The sequence below is a fragment of the Macaca thibetana genome, chromosome 7 (genome assembly GCF_024542745.1).
Source record: "Macaca thibetana thibetana isolate TM-01 chromosome 7, ASM2454274v1, whole genome shotgun sequence".
In the NCBI taxonomy this organism is placed as follows: Eukaryota; Metazoa; Chordata; class Mammalia; order Primates; family Cercopithecidae; genus Macaca; species Macaca thibetana.
In genome coordinates this window covers 64,144,033-64,163,317 of record NC_065584.1, presented here as the reverse complement: position 1 = coordinate 64,163,317, position 19,285 = coordinate 64,144,033, and the positions used below count along the sequence as shown (strand labels likewise).

The window sequence follows — 19,285 nt, the reverse complement described above, 5'->3', positions numbered from 1 at the left end:
TTACATTTTTTCTTAGAAACAAATAAAGTACCATTTCCATTTATTTCTGTTCTTAACAGGTGAAAATGACAGCAAAATCAATAAAGAGAATTGTAAGGTCAGTATGAAAAACATTCCCAGTTCAGATCTTAATTTCAAGAACAATTTGCCATGACATCTGTGTAGTGTCTTCATGGAAGTTGAGCAGATCTGACAGTTAATTAATTATAAAGCAAGACTAGAGACTGGACACAGTGCTAGCAGAGAAGAATTCATCTCTTATGTCAACACGTTTCAGTATATTCATTTTCTTAAGCCTGAAAGACATACCCCTAGTAAATCATTGTTTATCTTTAAGCTCTAAAAGGAAATCGAACATGACATAAACAATTACCAAGATATTCTCAGAGAAATGCATTCTCAAAAGAAACAAGAATAAATTAGAACTAGGTGACATCTAAGATTTCCCTGTTTTTTGTGTAAATTTTTCAAAATGTCTAAAATTACTTCTTCAAATATCATGAGAGAAATACAAAAATACCAATAAGAATCTAAGTACATATGTGTGTGTATATATGTATATAAAATAATGAATTAAATATGGATACAAAAACATAGATTATGATTTAAAAACACAAAGTTCAAGGAAATAGTATTATCAATTAAATAGAAAAACTTTACTGATAAGAATGTATTCTCTATTGTAAGTAATTCAGAATTGTTTATCATTTGTTAAAACTCTATATTTAAATATCTATGCATAAGTTAAAACAAAACAATAAACAAAAAATTGTTATGCTCAGTCCATTTTTTTTAGTACTATATTCTGTTAAAAATAAAGGCACATATTTCCAGTTTCCTGTCCATAGTGTAAGCAGGTTGGTAGTTGCCACTTTGTCTTAAAACTAAGTAAAAAGTGGAACTAACTAAAACAAACAAACAAAACAAAACAAAAAAGAAATGACTTTTCTAAGATACCTTAGAGAAGGAAGGTCACAGGACAAACTGCTGGCACCAAAATTGGAGATACCAACAGTTGAATACAAAGAATCTCAACTTACTGGAATGGAACTGACCAGCAGAAACTTCCTTTGAAACTAGTGCCAGGGTAAGAATGCCTATACAGTAATCAGTAAATTGCTGGAGGTTCTGTGTGGACAAGTCTGGGGGATAAAATCTCTAGTCATGAGGAGACACCCAACTTTTCATGGTTTTCCCCCAAGAGCTCTACCAGTTTCTCACAGTGAATACCAGAAAAAAGTTTCCTCATGCTTCTGGCAGGGGGCAAAGGAGAAAAAAACCATTTTGAAATCTGCTGCAGCATTCTGTTTTTAACAAAGTCTGCCCTCAAGAGAAATCATTTAACCAGAGACAAATCTGATGAGGATTTATTAGTTCCTAAGTGACCTGGGAGGATGAGAAGACCCAGCTCTAGCAAACTCTAGCCTTCCATGTGAATGAAGAAAATATACAACTCCAGCCCACTCTAGCCACCCTGTCCTACTCAAGTTGGGTGGGAGAAACTGAGAAACACTGGTGAAGTTCATGGTCCAGAGGTTAAAGTTTATTAAGTGACTGAGACCTAATCAAAACGCTATGAAATGATTCACTTCCTTCCACATGTTATCACTACATTAGTAAAGACCTACTTACAATTTTCTTTTACTCAGTACAGCATGTCTGGCTAGCAAGAACAAACTCATGAAGCACACTGAAAGGCAAAAACACAGTTTGAAGAAACAGAACAAGCACTACAATTAGACTCAGATACAGCAGATATGTTGAAATTACCAGATAGAGTTTTTAAAACAACTATGATTGCTATGCTAAGAACCTTAATTGATAATGCAAATAACATGCACAAACAGAAAGAGTAATGTAAGCAGAGAGATAGAAATTCTAAGAAGAAATAAAGATGTACTAGAACTAAAAAACAGAGTAAAAGAAATAAAAAATGTCTTAGATGGGCTTACTAGTAGATTGAACAGAGCTGAAAAAGAATCTCTGAAGTTTAGAATATCTCAATAAAAACTATTCAAACTAAAATTCTAACAGAAAAAAGCCAAAAAATAAATAAATAAATAAACAAGCCCACCAAAACAGAATATTGAACAACTATGAAATAACTGAAGACATAGTATATAATTAATTGAAATAACAGAAAGAGAAAAAATAAAAAACAGAAGAAATATTTGAAGAAATAATGACTGAGAATGTATAGAAATTAATGTCAGAAACCAAACCATTGATCCTGGAAGAGCAGAGAACACCAAGCAGAATAAATGCCCACCCCCACCAAAAAACAAAAAAGAAAAGAAAAAACACCACCTATGCATCTCATATTCAAACTTAAGAAAATCAAGATAAAGAAAAAAAAATCTAAATGTAAGTCACAGTGAGGAAAAAAAATCATACATTTAAAAAAGCAAGGCCAGGTGCAGTGGCTCACACCTGTAATCCCAGCACTTTGGGAGGCCGAGGCAGGCGGATCACTTGAGGTCAGGAGTTCGAGACCAGCTAGGCCAACATGGAGAAACCCCATCTCTACTGAAAATACAAAAATTAGACAGGCATGATGGCAGGCACTTCTAGTCCCAGCTACTTGGTAGACTGAGGCAGGAGAATCACTGGAACTTGGGAGGCAGAGTTTTCAGTGAGCTGACATCGTGCCCTTACACTTCAGCCTGAGCAACAAGAACAAAACTCTGTCTTAAAAATAAAAATTTAAAAAAAAGCATAAACAGGAATTACATTCAACTACTTCTGAGAAATTGTGTAAACAGAAAGAGAGTGGAGTGAACTACTTAAAATGTTGAGAGAAAACAAAAACAAGAAAAGCCTACCAACCTAGGATTCTATAACCTGTGAAATAACTGGTTAAAAAATGAAGGAGAAATTAAAGATTTCCTCAGACAAACCACATTGAGGAAATTTTTGTGCTAGTAGATAGATTAGCCTTTCAAAAAATATTTAAAAATTTCTTTGGAGAGGGAGAAATAACATGTATATATATAAAAATAATTGAATCTACACAAGGAATTTAAGAACATCAGAGAAGGAATAAGGGAAGATAAAATAAAAAGTTGTATTTTTTTCTTAATTTATGGAACAGTAAAATATGTTCAAAATAGTAATAGCAACAATGTATATGATTGTGTATGATTATGCCTCTCTCTATATATATATGTGTGTGCGTGTATGTTTATGTCTAGATAAAAAGAATGACAGCAATAATATGAGAGATAAGAGAAATAAATTACAATTATTTTTATAAGATAATTACACTACCCATGAAGTGGCATACTGTTATTTGAAAGTTAACTTAGATTATTTATAAATGTATATTGCAAAATGTAGGGCAACTACTAAAAAAAGTTTCTTAAAAGACAAACAAATGCAGAGATATTTTATCACCACCAGGCTGCCTTATAAGAGGACGCACTAAACATGGATAGGAAAAACTGATACCAGCCACTGCAAAAACATATCAAATTGTAAAGACCATCGACACTATAAAGAAATTGCATCAACTAATGGACAAAATAACCTGCTAGCATCATAAGGACAGGATTAAATTCACACATAACACTATTAACCTTAAACGTAAATGGGCTAAATGGCCCAATTAAAAGACACAGACTGGCAAATTGGACAAAGAGTCAAGACCCATCAGTGTGCTGTATTCAGGAGGCCCATCTCACATGCAAAGACACACATAGGCTCAAAATAAACAGATGGAGGAATATTTACAAAGCAAATGGAAAGGAAAAAAAATCAGGGGGTGCAATCCTAGTCTTTGGTAACACAGATTTTAAACCAACAAAGAAGAAAAAGACAAAGAGGGGCATTATATAAATGGTAAAGGGATCAATGCAACAAGGAGAGCTAACTATCCTAAATATATATGCACCCAATACAGTAGCACCCAGATTCATAAAGCAAGTTCTTAGAGATGTACAAAGAGACTTCAACTCTCACGCAATAATAGTGGGAGACTTCAACACCTCACTGTCAATATTAGACAGACCAACGAAACAGAAAATTAACAAGGGTATTCAGTTCTGCACCAAGTGGATGTAATAGACATCTACAGAACTCTCCACCCCAAATCAACAGAATATACATTCTTCTCAGTAACACATCGCACCTATTCTAAAATTGACCGTATACTTGGAAGTAAAAAAATCCTCAGCAAATGCAAAAGAACGGAAATAATAACAAACAGTCTCTCGGACCAAAGGGCAATCAAATTAGTACTCAGGATTAAGAAACTCACTCAAAACCACAAAACTACATGGAAACTGAACAACCTGTTCCTGAATGACTACTGGGTAAATAACGAAATTAAGGTAGATATAAATAAGTTCTTTGAAACCAATGAGAACAAAGACACAACGTACTAGAATCTCTGGGACACAGCTAACGCAGTGTTTAGAGGGAAATTTATAGCACTAAATGCCCACAGGAGAAAGCAGGAAAGATCTAAAATTGACACACTAGCATCACAATTAAACAAACTAGAGAAGCAAGAGCAAACAAATTCAAAAGATAGCAGAAGACAAGAAATAACTAAGATCAGACCATAACTGAAGGAGATAGAGACACAAAAAACCCTTCAAAAAATCAATGAATCCAGGAGTCGGTTTTTTGAAAAGATCAACAAAATTCATGGACTGCTAGCAATATTAATAAAGAAGAAAAGAAAAAAGAATTGGATCAAATAGACACAGTAAAAAAATGATAAAGGGATATCACCATTGATCCCACACTAATACAAACTACTATTAGAAATTACTATAAACAACTCTATGTAAATAAACTAGAAAATCTAGAAGAAATGGATAAATTCCTGGACACATACACCCTCCCAAGGCTAAACCAGGAAGAAGTCAAATCCCTGAATAGACCAATAATACATTCTGAAATTGAGGCAGTAATTAATAGCCTACCAACCAAAAAAAAAAAAAAAAAAAGTTCAGAACCAAACGGATTCACAGCTGAATTCTACCAGAGGTACAAAAGGAGTTGGTGCAATTCCTTCTGAAACTATTCCAAACAATAGGAAAAGAGGGACACCTCCCTAACTCATTTTATGAGGCCAGCATCATCCTGATACCAAAACCTGGCAGAGACACAACAAAAAAAGTGAATTTCAGGCCAATATCCCTGATGAACATCTATGCAAAAATCCTCATTAAAATACTGACAAACTGAATACAGCAGCGCATCAAAAAGCTTATCCACTATGATCAAGTCAGTTTCTTCCCTGGAATGCAATGCTGGTTCAACATACTCAAATCAATAAATGTAATTCATCACATAAGCAGAACTAATGACAAATACTGCATAATTATCACAATAGATGCAGAAATGGCCTTCAGTAAAATTCAACAACCCATTATGCTAAAAACTCTCAATAAATTTGGTAATGATGGAAAGTTTCTTAAAATAGTGAGAGCTATTTATGGCAAACCCACAGAAAATATCATACTGAATGGGCAAAAGCTGAAAGTATTCCCTTTGAAAATTGGCACAAGACAAGGATGCCCTCTCTCACCACTCCTATTCCACATAGTATTGGAAGTCCTGGCCAGAGCAATCAGGCAATAGAAAGAAATAAAGGATATTCAAATAGGAAGAGAGGAAGTCAAATTGTCTCTGTTTGCAGATAACATGATTGTATATTTAGAAAACCCCATCATCTCAGCCCAAAATCTCTTTAACCTTTAAGCAACTTCAGCAGCCTCAGGATACAAAATCAATGTGCAAAAATCACAAGCATTCCTATATACCAATGATAGACAAACAGAGAGCCAAATCATGAGTTAACACCCATTCACAATTGCTACAAAGAGAATAAAATACCTAGGAATTCAACTTACAAGAGATGTGAAGGACCTCTTCAAAGAGAACTATGAACCACTGCTCTAGGAAATAAGAGAGGACAAACACAAATGGAAAAACATTCCATGCTCATGGATAGAAAGAATCAGTATCATGAAAATGGCCATACTGCCGAAAATAATTTATGGAGTCAATATTATCCCCATCAAGCTACCATTGACTTTCTTTACAGAATTAGAAAAAAACTACTTTTAATTTCATATGGAACCAAAAAATAGCCTGTATAGCTGAGACAATCCTAAGCTAAAAGAACGAAGCTGGAAGTATCACGCTACCTGACTTCAAACTACACTACAAGGCTACAGTAACCAAAACAGCATGGTACTAGTACCAAAACAGGTAAATAGACCAATGGAACACAACTATCTGATCTTTGACAAACCTGACAAAAGCCATATTTTTTAATGTGTTTAATCTCACTGCTTATAACCTATTTTCCCCCCGTATAAACACCACTACAAAGCTGCTGAGTTTCTGATAATATGATATTTATAGCCCATGACATCTCACAACAATGTCAATTTCTATTTCACATGAAATTCACACAAATCTGTAGGTTAAACACAAAAGTATAAATTACTAAAGTGGTTTGTCAATAAGAAAAACATTGCCCACTAAAACTCAGTAGCAGAAAGAAAAAGCAAGAGACAAAACCACTACCTCAAACTATTTATGTTGTTTTTTAAATTGCTTTTCTTCTGTCTTTGTTTTACCCTGCTTAAAAATAAGGTGTCTTTAACTTGATTCTTTAGATTACTTTGCCCTCTTATTTGTTTTGATAATATATATATTTTTTAATCCCATTGTTGGTAAACTATTACTTGCAAAATTAAATATATCTTTATGCAAAATTTCATATGCATATACAATAATAAGACAGAAATTTATAATGATATTACTCAAAATTCTGAATATAATTTGTCTTATTGTTTTGCATTTTAGTCAGCTCTATTGTATTTGTTTTGTTTTGCCTAAATGTCTTTTCTTATATGGAGTCCCACACACATGACATTAATTTTTTCTAGGTTGGGATTAGGCTGGGAATTAAAGTACATAACCAAATGGCTTTCTGGATTTATACATACTTATATTTAAATCTCAGTTCAACAATCAGTAGATATGTAACATCAGGCAAATTTAAAATTAAATATAGAAATACCATATATACCAATACATATAAATTGAGATCAAAATATCATGGTTATCTCTGAATTCCCAGAAATAAAGATATATTTTCTTATGATAGAAACTTAACAAATGGCTGGCCACAGTGACTCACACCTGTAATCTCAGCACTTTTGGAGACTGAGGCAGGTGGATCACTTGAGATCAGAAGTCCAAGACCAGCCTGGTCAACATGATGAAACCCCACCTTTACTAAAAATACAAAAATTAACTGGGTGTTGTGGCAGGTGCCTGTAATCCTAGCTACTCAGGAGGCTAAGGCAGGAGAATCGCTTGAGCCCAGGAGGAGGAGGTTTCAGTAAGCCAAAGTCGTGCCACTGCACTCCAGCCTGGGAAACAGAGCAAGAGTCCATCGCAAAACAAACAAACAATCAAAACAAACACAAACCAGAAACTCAACAAATGTTTATTAAACATTGAGTTACTACAGAATTTGTCATTAAAGAGCTGGAAGATAATTGAAAAAACAAAAACAAAAAAACTCTACCAGTGTTGTTTAAGGTGTTACTTTTCAAGTGGAGATTTCAACAAAGCTCAGAGAATATTTAAAGAATACCATTAATTTCTTTGTGTATATACCCAAGGAACATTCACCCCTGAACTTTTTTTAAAAACTTTTATCTCAGAGTTGCACTCTTAAGCACAAATTGAAATGAAATTTAATATCATGAATTTATTCCCTCTTTACAAATAAAATTGAGGCTTGGGAATCTTCAGGTACTCGGAATGATTTATTTGTGTTAATTTGAGTAATTTATAGACAGATTTTTGCAATCCTCCTGTGGATAGATAGGTTAAGCATCATTTAGCACAAGGCACTGGAAAATAAGTAAAACCCGCAATTCACTTCTACTGTAACATTCTCCTCATTTGGCCTAGTGGATAGAAAACAATCAACATGTGTACCTTTGGAATAAAAAACTTATGGTACTTATGTTTAACTCTTCTCCTGGGCTATGGTTGCCCATTGCTTCATCTCTTGCACCCTGGAGAGCTGTAAGAGCAAGGTTAGGGCTCAGAATATCAGGTTAGTATAGCAGATTTGATGCCAGTGCAGCAGTGCCATTGTTAGATTAGGCTCTGAAATGTCAGAGTTATACAATGTATAACTGCTCATCCTGCTTAAACTCCATTATCCCTGTTCTTCTAACTTGCACAGATTTTTCTAATGTCCACAGTTCTTCCCTGAGAACATGGGTCAATGAAGTAATTTCTCCAATCTCTTTAATTGCTTTTCAGGATGAGAAGAAGGGAGATAACGTATGTTTAGCTCGACTCTTTCACATCATTTAAAGATATTGGTTTAATAAATGAAAAAATAAAACTTTCCTCTTTCTAGGTCATCTTGACCAGCATAAAATTATTTTTGCTTCATGACACATATTGAGCCAAAATACACTTGCTGTAAGAATGTTAAACATTAAAGTGACCTTGGCTCTTCTTTCACTAAGGAAACCATCTGTAGAGGAAAATTGCATATGCAGACTGAAATCAACTTCAACACCCTGTCTTTTCCTAAATTCAAATTTAGATAATCACAAACTTTGAAAACAAATGTTTTATGTTTTTAAAATTTGTTAACGACATCATTCTATGCGTCCACCTAAATATTTTCTAAACAGTATTCAGCCATTTTATTTCATTTTAAACTTTGTACACCATATTTTATTGAGCATAAAGAACCCAAACTATTCTCACATAACAAAATGATATACAATCTATTCATATGCTAGCCCAGTTAACTTTGACTAATGAGAATAAAGAACCAAAAGTATTCCCAAATAGCAAAATAATACACAATCTATTTTTATGCTAACCCAATTAACTTTGGCTGGGAATATCTTTCGAGTGTAAAAGAATATAACCCTTAAACACACATGGTGTTACTTTAAGTTTAACATGACCATGAAAATGTTGCTATCAAATTATAAAGGCACTGGTCTATTTCCTCACAATCTCATTGATTCTTATTATGAGATTCTTCTTGTATAAAATTCTGCCAGATGATTGAGGGTATCAAAAGGATGTCCAGCTTATAGTTTATAGTTTCCTGTTGACTATCGTTGAGGAAAATAGTATATTTTGCCATGCAAAGTCATTCTATTGTTTCAGAAACTTAGATGTATCTTTTCCTACAAAATTTAAGTAAAAAGTGAAAACATACCTCCTAATTTCAAGTGTTATTTATTAATCACTTATGCTATAATATATACGTCTTGTTAAAATATTGAAAATGTAAGAGAATTTTAAAGAAAAAGCATAAAATGTGCTTATCTAAAAATATAAGTAATATTTGTCAGAAGGCAGGGAATTTAAAATGACTTAAAGAAACATCTGATGTCATTTTTTAGACAGTACGTCAGCAAATTCTAAGAATTGATGCTACAATAATTAAATAATATGATTAGTTGAGGAGAGAACCTTCACTATGACTTTTAATGGAAGCCGTATTAATTAGGGTCCAGTGAATAAAAAAGACTACTAATTATTTTAACAGGAAAAAAATGTAATATAAGGATTTGGCAATAAGTATTTTGAAAGTAGGCAGAGGCCAAAAAGAATACTGAGATAACACTGAAATGCTAACTGCAGAGAGCAGCTTTTACCTCTAGTTTAGGGAGTAAAGAGAAAATGTCAAATTATTGAATTTAATAGGAAAAATTATCTGGAGGTAGACACAGACCTCTAAATAACAGGTGCTACACGGTTGCTTCTGGTGCCTCTGGACAGTGTTACATGGTTAGTTATTCAAGTGCTACTAAGTAACTGGATATGCAAATCAGTCAACACTGGAACTAACTGCTACAGTCAATAAGCAAACTAACAAGAAAACGCAAATCCTATTTTACCCCCTCTGCCCTCTAATCTTATGGTACTCCATATTGGAAGAGCCTAACAGGAAGCTAACTGACAAATCAGAAATATATTAAGAATTTACAGAGTTCTCCCAGCACTTTGGGAGGCCGAGGCGGGCGGATCACAAGGTCAGGAAATCGAGACCACGGTGAAACCCTTCTCTACTAAAAAATACAAAAAACTAGCCGGGCGCGGTGGAGGGCGCCTGTAGTCCCAGCTACTCGGGAGGCTGAGGCAGGAGCTTGCAGTGAGCCGAGATCGCACCACTACACTCCAGCCTGGGCGACAGTGGGAGACTCTCAAAAAAAAAAAAAAAAAAGAGTCCTACCCTTTAGTACCCCAATCAGCTGTACAGGAGTGTGGGTTTGGAGTTGATCTTACAGCAATAGTTTAATAATCTTCATATAAACTGTAAAGAAAAAAGCACATACCTCATTATAGTGTTTTTCAATAAATTTAATTATTTTTCCTGCTTCCCAAATGCAGCTGATATAGTTCAGTCTTCATCATTACTTTTTTAGAAAGCATAATAGCCTAATTGATCTTCCTTTATTCTTTCTCACCATTCCTGATCCATTCTTCATGCCAATGTCAAATGTCAGAGTAATCATTATAAAATACATGCCTGTCCATATCATGTCTCTGCTCACATAATTCCATGACACAAATTTCCCATCAAACTGTGTACCCTTGCCAAATGTGTATGTTTCATTTCAGTTCATAACTCAGCATTTGATTTGCTCCTAATCCATACTCTAGTCATATTAAGCCATCTTTTTCATGTTTCACACCCCCACATGTTTTCTGTGTGTTCTTTCTAAAACGTATTTCTTCTCCTTCTGTCCCTTAACTTATACGCTTTCAGTCTCAGCTTAGTGATCAGCTCCTCCAAAAAGTCTAACTGTGGTCATCGGTTGCTTAAAAACTGGGATACTTTCTGAGAAATGCATCACTAAGGGGACGCTATTTTGGGGCAAATATAGATTTTACTTACACACCTAGATAGTATGCTCTAATACACAGCTAAGCTATATGGTATGGTCTATTGCTTCTATGCTACAAACCTGTATAGCATGTTACTGTGTTACATACAGTAAGCAACTACAACACAATGGTAAGTATTTATGTATCTAAACATAGAAATGGTAAAATAAAAGTGTGTTATTAAGATTAAAAAATTGTACACATATACAGGGTACATACAATAAATGGAGCTTGCAGGACTGAACATTGCTCTGAGTGAATCAGTAAGTGAGAGGTAAGGGAATGTGAAATCCAAGGATATTATTGTACAGAACTGTAGGCTTTATAAACACTGTATACATAAGCAATAATAAATTTATTTTAAACATTTTAAAATAATAAATTAATCTTTGCTTCCTATAACATATTTGCTGTATAAACTTTTTAATTTTTATAATTTTTAAACTTTTGAACTTTGTAATAACACGGCTTAAAACACAAACACATTGTACAGCTGTAAAATATTTTCTTTCTTTATATAATTATTCTATATTGTTTTTATATTTTTAAATTGTTTTTTTTATTTTTATTTTTTTGCTTCCTAAAATTTCTTGTTGAAAACTAAGACAAATTCACACACATATGCCTAGGCCTGCACAGGGTCAAGACTGTCAATATCACTGTCGTCCACCTCCACATCTTGTACCACTAGATGGTCTTCAGAGACAATAACACACATGGAGATCTTATCTCCTATAATAACAGTGCCTTCTTCTGGAATACCTACTGAAGGACCTGACTGAGGATCTTGAGAGGATAACCTCTTGGCAGAATATGACCATTGTGGTTTGTTTTATTTCTTTCTTTGAATCATAGATTTCGCTGTAAGCAGATAATATGCCATGAATAGTCCTCTCTATTAATGAAAAACTTTCTGTGTTGGGGTCCATGTTTTCAAACTTTTACGGAAGTTGGTGAGTACTGCAAAAACTTCTGCTAAACAATTTGCTGTGAATTTTATCAGGGGTTCTTATTTTTCTTCTATTGCAGTTTCCTTTTCTCTTACCTCTTGTTCAGCATTGCCTTCCTTTTCCAGTTCCAATAACTCCTCAATAGTCAGTTCCTCTGAAACCACCTATAGATGCTCCTCAGTGTCATCCTCATTCACACCTGAGTTAAAGTTGCTTGCCATTTCAACCACGGCCTTGTTGATTTTTGCAACCTCCTCATCCTTAGAAAATCCTTTGACATCTTAGATAAACACCTAAGTGTCTTCTTTCAGATGCCATTTGTATACTCCTTGATGACATTAACCTAAGCCTAAGCAAGGTTTTTGATGTAGTCATAGATGTAGTAATCCTTTCAGAATTACATCAACATCTTCGAAGTGTCTTCTTCAATTGCAGAAATAGCCTGGGCAAAGATACTCCTCAGGTAGTAGAACTTAAATGCTGTTGTAACTCCTTGATACATTGGATGGATCAAAGAGGTGGTATCTAGAGGGAGAAACAACACTTAGATATTGGGATGAGATCACCAATTAAAGAAACATGTGCAGGAGCATTATTAACAGTAAGCAAACTCTTGAAAGGTATGTTTTTCTCTAAACAATACTCTAATAGCCATTCAGGAAAACATCTTGGAAGAGAAACTGGGTCATCTCATGACTTCTTACGGCTCCTGTAGCTGGCAGTGTGTGTTTATTTGTATGCTTGAAGGCCCTAGGGTTTGCACAGTTCCAGATCACAAAGGGTTTGAACTTGTAGCCTGAAACCCTGCCCCCAAGCAAGGCTTTTATCCTGTCCTCAAAAGGCTTGAGACCTGACATTGACTTGGCCTCCTTATGGATGAATGCGTTTTTCAGCATCCATTTCCAGAATAGGGAGTGTTCATACACATTGAAGATTTGCTTTGCCAAGTAAATTTCCTCCACAGTTAGCTTATCTGGGGTTTCTAAATTCTCCAGCTGCCTTAACATTAGCACTCACAGGCTCAGCACTCACTTTCACATTATGTAATGAATAATGGTTCTTGAATCGTTTAAACCACCCAGAGCTAGCAGTAAATTTAACATCTGACATCATAGTCGGATCCAGCTTTTTTTTTTTTTTTCAACATCACAAACTTTTTGCTTTGGTCATGATACTCAGGGTGCTGACAGGGATATATTTCTGTGTCTGGTATTCAGTCCAGGTCATGAGAAGTTTCCCTGTATCTGATAGAGGCCCTTTTCAAATTTGTGTTATTCTTCTTACCTTCAGTGAAGAAGTTCTTTTAACAGTCTCTGTCACTGTGTTCTTATTTTTGAAGATTACAGCTATGGTGTAAGGGTGCGCACCTGACTAGTGAGCAATAACCATTCTTAATTTTCTATCTTCATAATTCTTAATCAATTTAACCTTATTTCCAGGTCAATCACTAGATGTGGCCTCAAACTAGTAATATTAGGGAGGATTTTGTACACTTAGGGGCCATTATGAACAAAACAACAGAGATTAAATTTAGCACAAGAAAGAATAATTCAATCAAGAAATGCAGTAAACACAAAATGTGTGAGGGTGCAGCGGTATAATAGGACAAGCTTTCCAGTAAACATTTTGTAAAGTAGAATGAGTATGCTCTAAGATAATGATAAAAGTATAGTATAGTAAATACATAAACCAGTAACTTAGTCATTTATCATCAGTATCAAGTATTATGCACTGTACATAATTGTGTGCTCTATACTTGTATGACTTACAGCACAGTATGTTCATTTATACCAGCATTACCACTAACATGTGAGTAATGTGTTTCACAAGATGATGTCTTGGCTACAACGTCAGTAGGTGATGGGAATTTTTTAGCTTCACTATAATCTTATGAGACTACCCTTGCATAGGCAGTTCATCCTTGACCAAAAGACAGTTATGCAGCAAATAACTTATATGTCAGACTACCTAGTACTCTCTCTGTCTTAGCTCTGACTACTCTAACAGAATACCATAGACTGAGTAGTTTAAACAACAGACATTTATTTCTCACAGTTCTGGAACCTGGGAAGTTCAAAATCATGGTATTGTTTTATTTAGTTTCTGATGATGTCCCTCCTTTTGGCTTGCAGACTGCAGCCTTTTCCTGTGACCTCACAAGGTACAGAAAGAGGGAGGGAGGGAGGAAAGAAGAGTGGGAGAGTGAGAGGGGGAGAGAAAGGGGAAGTGGTAGGGAAAAGAAAAGGGTGAGGGTGAGGGTGAGGGAGTGGGCACCTGCACATGCCCTGGCATTTCTTCCTGTCCTCTTGTAAGGACACTAATTACATCATGGAGACCCCACTCATTACTTTACATAAACCTAATTACCTCCCAAAGGCCACCCCTCTAAATACAAATACATTGGGTACTAGACTTCAACAGGTGAATTAGGAAGGAACACAAATATTTGGCCCATAGCTGTCTTTGTGTACATTTTTTTATTATAATGTACTACATATTTCTTCTCACATAACATAAAGGTATTTCACAGCCCACAAAATTTAAGGTACAAAATTTGTCTTTAGTTTGCCATGACTTAACTCACAGGAGAAAGTTAATTTAATCAACATCAGTTAAAACATTCATTTCTGTAGTTTCTCAGTCATTAGGATTTACATTTAGCCAAGCTCAATATTTTATGTCCCTTCATTTACCTTATTCTTAGTGTAAGAACCAGGTAACAAAGAAAGTGAAGAAATTAGTCTCTATTCACCAATAATATCTGAGTCTTACTTGATTATACCATTTTCCCTACTGAGATGAAACATTTGCCTTTGCATCTTTATTCATCTAAATTCATCCCCACTGACCCCTCTGAAGCAGACATATTTGCAAATAACTTCTGGGTACTTGTGGCAACTGTGAAACAGCATTGTACCTATTATACCCTAACATCAACTCTCCTTCATCTTAAACCATATAGAAAATAAAAATAAAACCAAAATGATTGCTCCCATTTCCTACTGAGACACTATTCCTTCTACAATTATGCATGTTCACTTTTCATGATAGCATACAGGGCTGATTCCATTCTATTTTCCTGTGCTGTGGTGTCACCAGATGTTTTGATGCTTTTGCAAAACTTGTGGATCTACATTTGGAAAATGAAATATAGATTATAGATCCCTTTTAGACTTTGTCCTTTAAATTTTTATTGAGGTATTCTATGCTCATGTAAGAGGATTTGGCCCAAGGTGAATTTAATTATCTTTCTAACACCTAATGATTTTGACTTTTCTCGGTTATCTTATCTACATTTGTCTTAATCGGCCCAAGTAAAAAAGTTTCAGCAGATGAGGAGAAAAGAAAGTTCACCCGGCATTAATAAAAATGTTTGCCTTTTTTTCATAGTTTATATTTTAAACCTGCAGGCCTCTAGAAGGCAATAGCTTTATTCTGTTCTTCCAGTCACAGGCCTTCCTGAGGCAATATATGCTTTGTTCCTTGTAGCAAAGGGGAAATCTTTGTGAAAATTATGTTTGTTGGGGTAAAGTAATATGAAGAAAGGCATTGATAGGGAAAACACCTGCTTCCCACAGCTTATATTGTGAGTTCTGTTGTCAAAAGATGACTAGTCCCTCCTTATTCTCTCCCTCATTCATAATCTGATTAGTGACTTTGGAAAAGTCACCAGATGTAAAACTGGGGTTGGACTTCTCGGCCCCTTCCTCAATCTTTCTTTACTGGAAAGGAGTGTGTCATAAACTGGCTAAAATAAACTGTTTTCTGTTTCTCCCAACATTAATTTTAAGGAAGCAGCTTTGTTCTGGTTCAGTGCTGGACTGGATGTTTAATTCTATTCCGCTCTGTGGTTCAGCATGAGTCTACACATGGTAGGTTCTAAAAAAAAAATGCTGATGGCTGCACCACCATAGTTAAAATTTTTAAAAACCCAGCTGTCTGAAAACAGGTGTGTGTGAGAGTGTGTGTATGTGTGTGGGTATATGGATAAACATGTATGTCTATGTGCAGGTGTGTGTGTGTATATGTATTCCAGAAAGTGCTAGGTTTTCACTGGCAAGCAGATGTGTGTCACATTGAAGGAATTTTTAAGCATCTTAGAGACATAAAACACAGAGAATAAACATGTGCTCAACTTCTTAATTATTTTTTCTCTTTGTTCTTCCATTTGTTATTTCTGTTCTGATTTATACTATTTGAAAATAGAGTTGTACTGGAAAATAAGGTCAAATAGGTTCAGTTTAACACCTCACTAACCACATTGTACCAAATAACATAAATTATGATAAGTCAATTCAGTCTTCCTAGTAAGATGCAGAGTTCCAGAATGGATTCCAAAGATAGGGATTTTTTTGTTAATTAGCCAATTAGAACTAATCAACTCCAATTCAGATTAGCCTTTGCCAAAAGAGTGGCATTAATTTTATTTCTGATAATTAAAAAAAAACTTGAAAAGAGCAGATTTAAATGATAGCATGGAAATAAAGCAGTATAAGTTATACAGAGAGATTTTTGTACCTCTTTTTTGATTTACTTTCTTTTAATTATCAAATTTATACAAATTCACTTTAAGAATTGCCATCAATATAGAACTATTGAGAAGATTGAGATGTAAAACAAGAAAATTTAAATGTCCCTTTCATGTAACTGTTGTTCAATAATACTACTTTGTATTAGTCAGTTTTTACACTGCTATAAAGATCCTACCTGAGACTGGGCAATTTATAAATAAAAAAGCTTTAATCAACTCACAGTTCTGTAGGCTGGGGAAACCAAGAAATTTACAGTCATGGTGGAAGGCAAAGGGGAAGCAGGTACCTTCTTCACAAGGCAGCAGGAGAGAGAGTGCACAAAGGGGGAACTGCTAAACAGTTAGAAAACCATCAGCTCTCATGAGCACTCACTCACTATCATAAAAACAGAATGGGGCAAACCGTCCCCGAGGTCCCATCACCTCCTACCAGGTCTCTCCCCTGACACGTGGGGATTGAAATTTGATAAGAGATTTGAGTGTGACACAGAGCCAAACCATATCATACTTCCTCCGGTTGTAAACATTATTAAATTTATTTTTTGCAGAGACATCACCATACATTTATATGAGCATGAACACACAAACACACATGCACATACACACACACACACTCTCTGCTTGAAATGTTTGTATTGCTTGTATGAGTGTTGGTGTATATATTTGTATTATTTTCTTTTTATTTTACTTAAATAGTATTGGATTTTATATATCTTTGAAAACAATTATCTATTCTCATTACATAACATTTCATTGGAAAATTCTCTATATCTAATAATACAATATTCTATAGTGATGTAAAATCAATTAGAATGATTACAACATTGATGCAAAATTAGTATAAAATATTTTTATATTATGAATAATCCTAAAATGAACATTCTTGTAAATATGCATTGTATATGTAACTGCGTGTGTGTGTGTGTGTGTGTGTGTATCATCTGAGGGGAACTTAGACAAACAATTACCTGGACAAATTATATGCAATTTTTAATCTTATAATTTCTTTCAAATGGCATTTTTTAAAAGTTTTACTACTTTTCACTACCTAAGACAACATAAAAGTAGCTATTTCCAAACCCCAGAATGTACTGTTTTAAATCTATAGTTCTAAATACATTTGGCAAAACTGATGATGACATAATGTTCAAATTTACTTTCCCTAATTTTTAAGCATGTTTATCATATTTTTTATATATATATATATTGAGACAGAGTCTTGCTCTGCTGCCCAGGCTGGAGTGCAGTAACACAATCTCAGCTCACTGCAACCTCCACCTCCCTGGCTCAAGCGATTCTCATGCCTTAGCCTCCTGAGTAACTGTGATTACAGGGATGTACCAGGACACACGGCTAATTTTTTCTTTTTTTGTATTTTTGGTAGAAACAAGGTTTCACCATGTTGACCCAGCTGGTCTTGAACTCCTGACCTCAAGTGATCTGCCTTCCTCATCCTCACAAAGTGCTGGGATTACAGGCGGAAGCCATTGCACCTGGCTCCAAATGCCATTTTTAACAGCTTTATTAAGGTAATAATAATAACACAATACATAATAAATGACACATATTTAAAGTGTTTTGAAAACAATGAGAACAAAGACAAAATGTACCAGAATCTCGGGGACACAGCTAAAGCACTGTTTAGGGGAAAATTTATAGCACTAAATGCCCACAGGAGAAAGCAGGAAAGATCTAAAATCTACTTTTGATGCAGAATAAAATACAAATATGCAAAATGTAATTGTATTGCTCTACACTGAAAACAAGCAAGTACACATGGAATATTTTCTTTCTTTTTTTTTTTTTTAATATAGAATTAGTAGTTTAATTAGCAGCTCTGCTGTTTTGTTTCATGCTCAGTTGATGGGAGAAAAGAATATTTTCTTTTTTTTTATATTTTTCTTTTTTTATTTTTTTATTTTTATTTTTTTAAATTTATTTATTATTATTATACTTTAAGTTGTAGGGTACATGTGCATAACGTGCAGGTTTGTTACATATGTATATTTGTGCCATGTTGGTGTGCTGCACCCATCAACTCGTCATTTACATCAGGTATAACTCCCAGTGCAATCCCTCCCCCGTCCCCCCTCCCCATGATAGGCCCGGGTGTGTGATGTTCCCCTTCCTGAGTCCAAGTGATCTCATTGTTCAGTTCCCACCTATGAGTGAGAACATGCGGTGTTTGGTTTTCTGTTCTTGTGATAGTTTGCTAAGAATGATGGTTTCCAGCTGCATCCATGTCCCTACAAAGGACACAAACTCATCCTTTTTTATGGCTGCATAGTATTCCATGGTGTATATGTGCCACATTTTCTTAATCCAATCTGTCACTGATGGACATTTGGGTTGATTCCAAGTCTTTGCTATTGTGAATAGTGCTGCAATGAACATACGTGTGCATGTGTCTTTATAGCAGCATAATTTATAATCCTTTGGGTATATACCCAGTAATGGGATGGCTGGGTCATATGGTACATCTAGTTCTAGATCCTTGAGGAATCGCCATACTGTTTTCCATAATGGTTGAACCAGTTTACAATCCCACCAACAGTGTAAAAGTGTTCCTATTTCTCCACATCCTCTTCAGCACCTGTTGTTTCCTGACTTTTTAATGATTGCCATTCTAACTGGTGTGAGATGGTATCTCATTGTGGTTTTGATTTGCATTTTTTAAGTCTAGTGGCCCTTTAGGATCATCCATGGAATTTTCAAATTTGAAAATTATGTTTCTGAATAAAGACATTTTTTCTTAACGCTTTCCAATTTAGAGGTATATCTTTTTCTTGCCTTGTTCAACTTGCTGCAATCTCTATACAATGTTAAATAAAAGTGATGAGAGTAAAATCTTGCATTGTTCTTAACAATAGAGGTAAAACATTACTTTTCTACCACT

General features: G+C 34.8%; 1 long non-coding RNA gene across 2 annotated transcripts in view; it reads left to right on the top strand.

Moving 5' to 3' along the window:
* The window catches only part of LOC126958206 (uncharacterized), a 90,864-nt gene extending 78,706 nt beyond the window's left edge, over positions 1-12,158 (top strand). For both annotated transcript variants that reach the window (XR_007727146.1, XR_007727147.1), the window contains exons 5-6: positions 60-97; positions 11,764-12,158. This is a non-coding gene — a long non-coding RNA (uncharacterized LOC126958206). The remainder of the gene's footprint in view (positions 1-59; positions 98-11,763) is intronic.
* Positions 12,159-19,285: the final 7,127 nt, after the last annotated feature.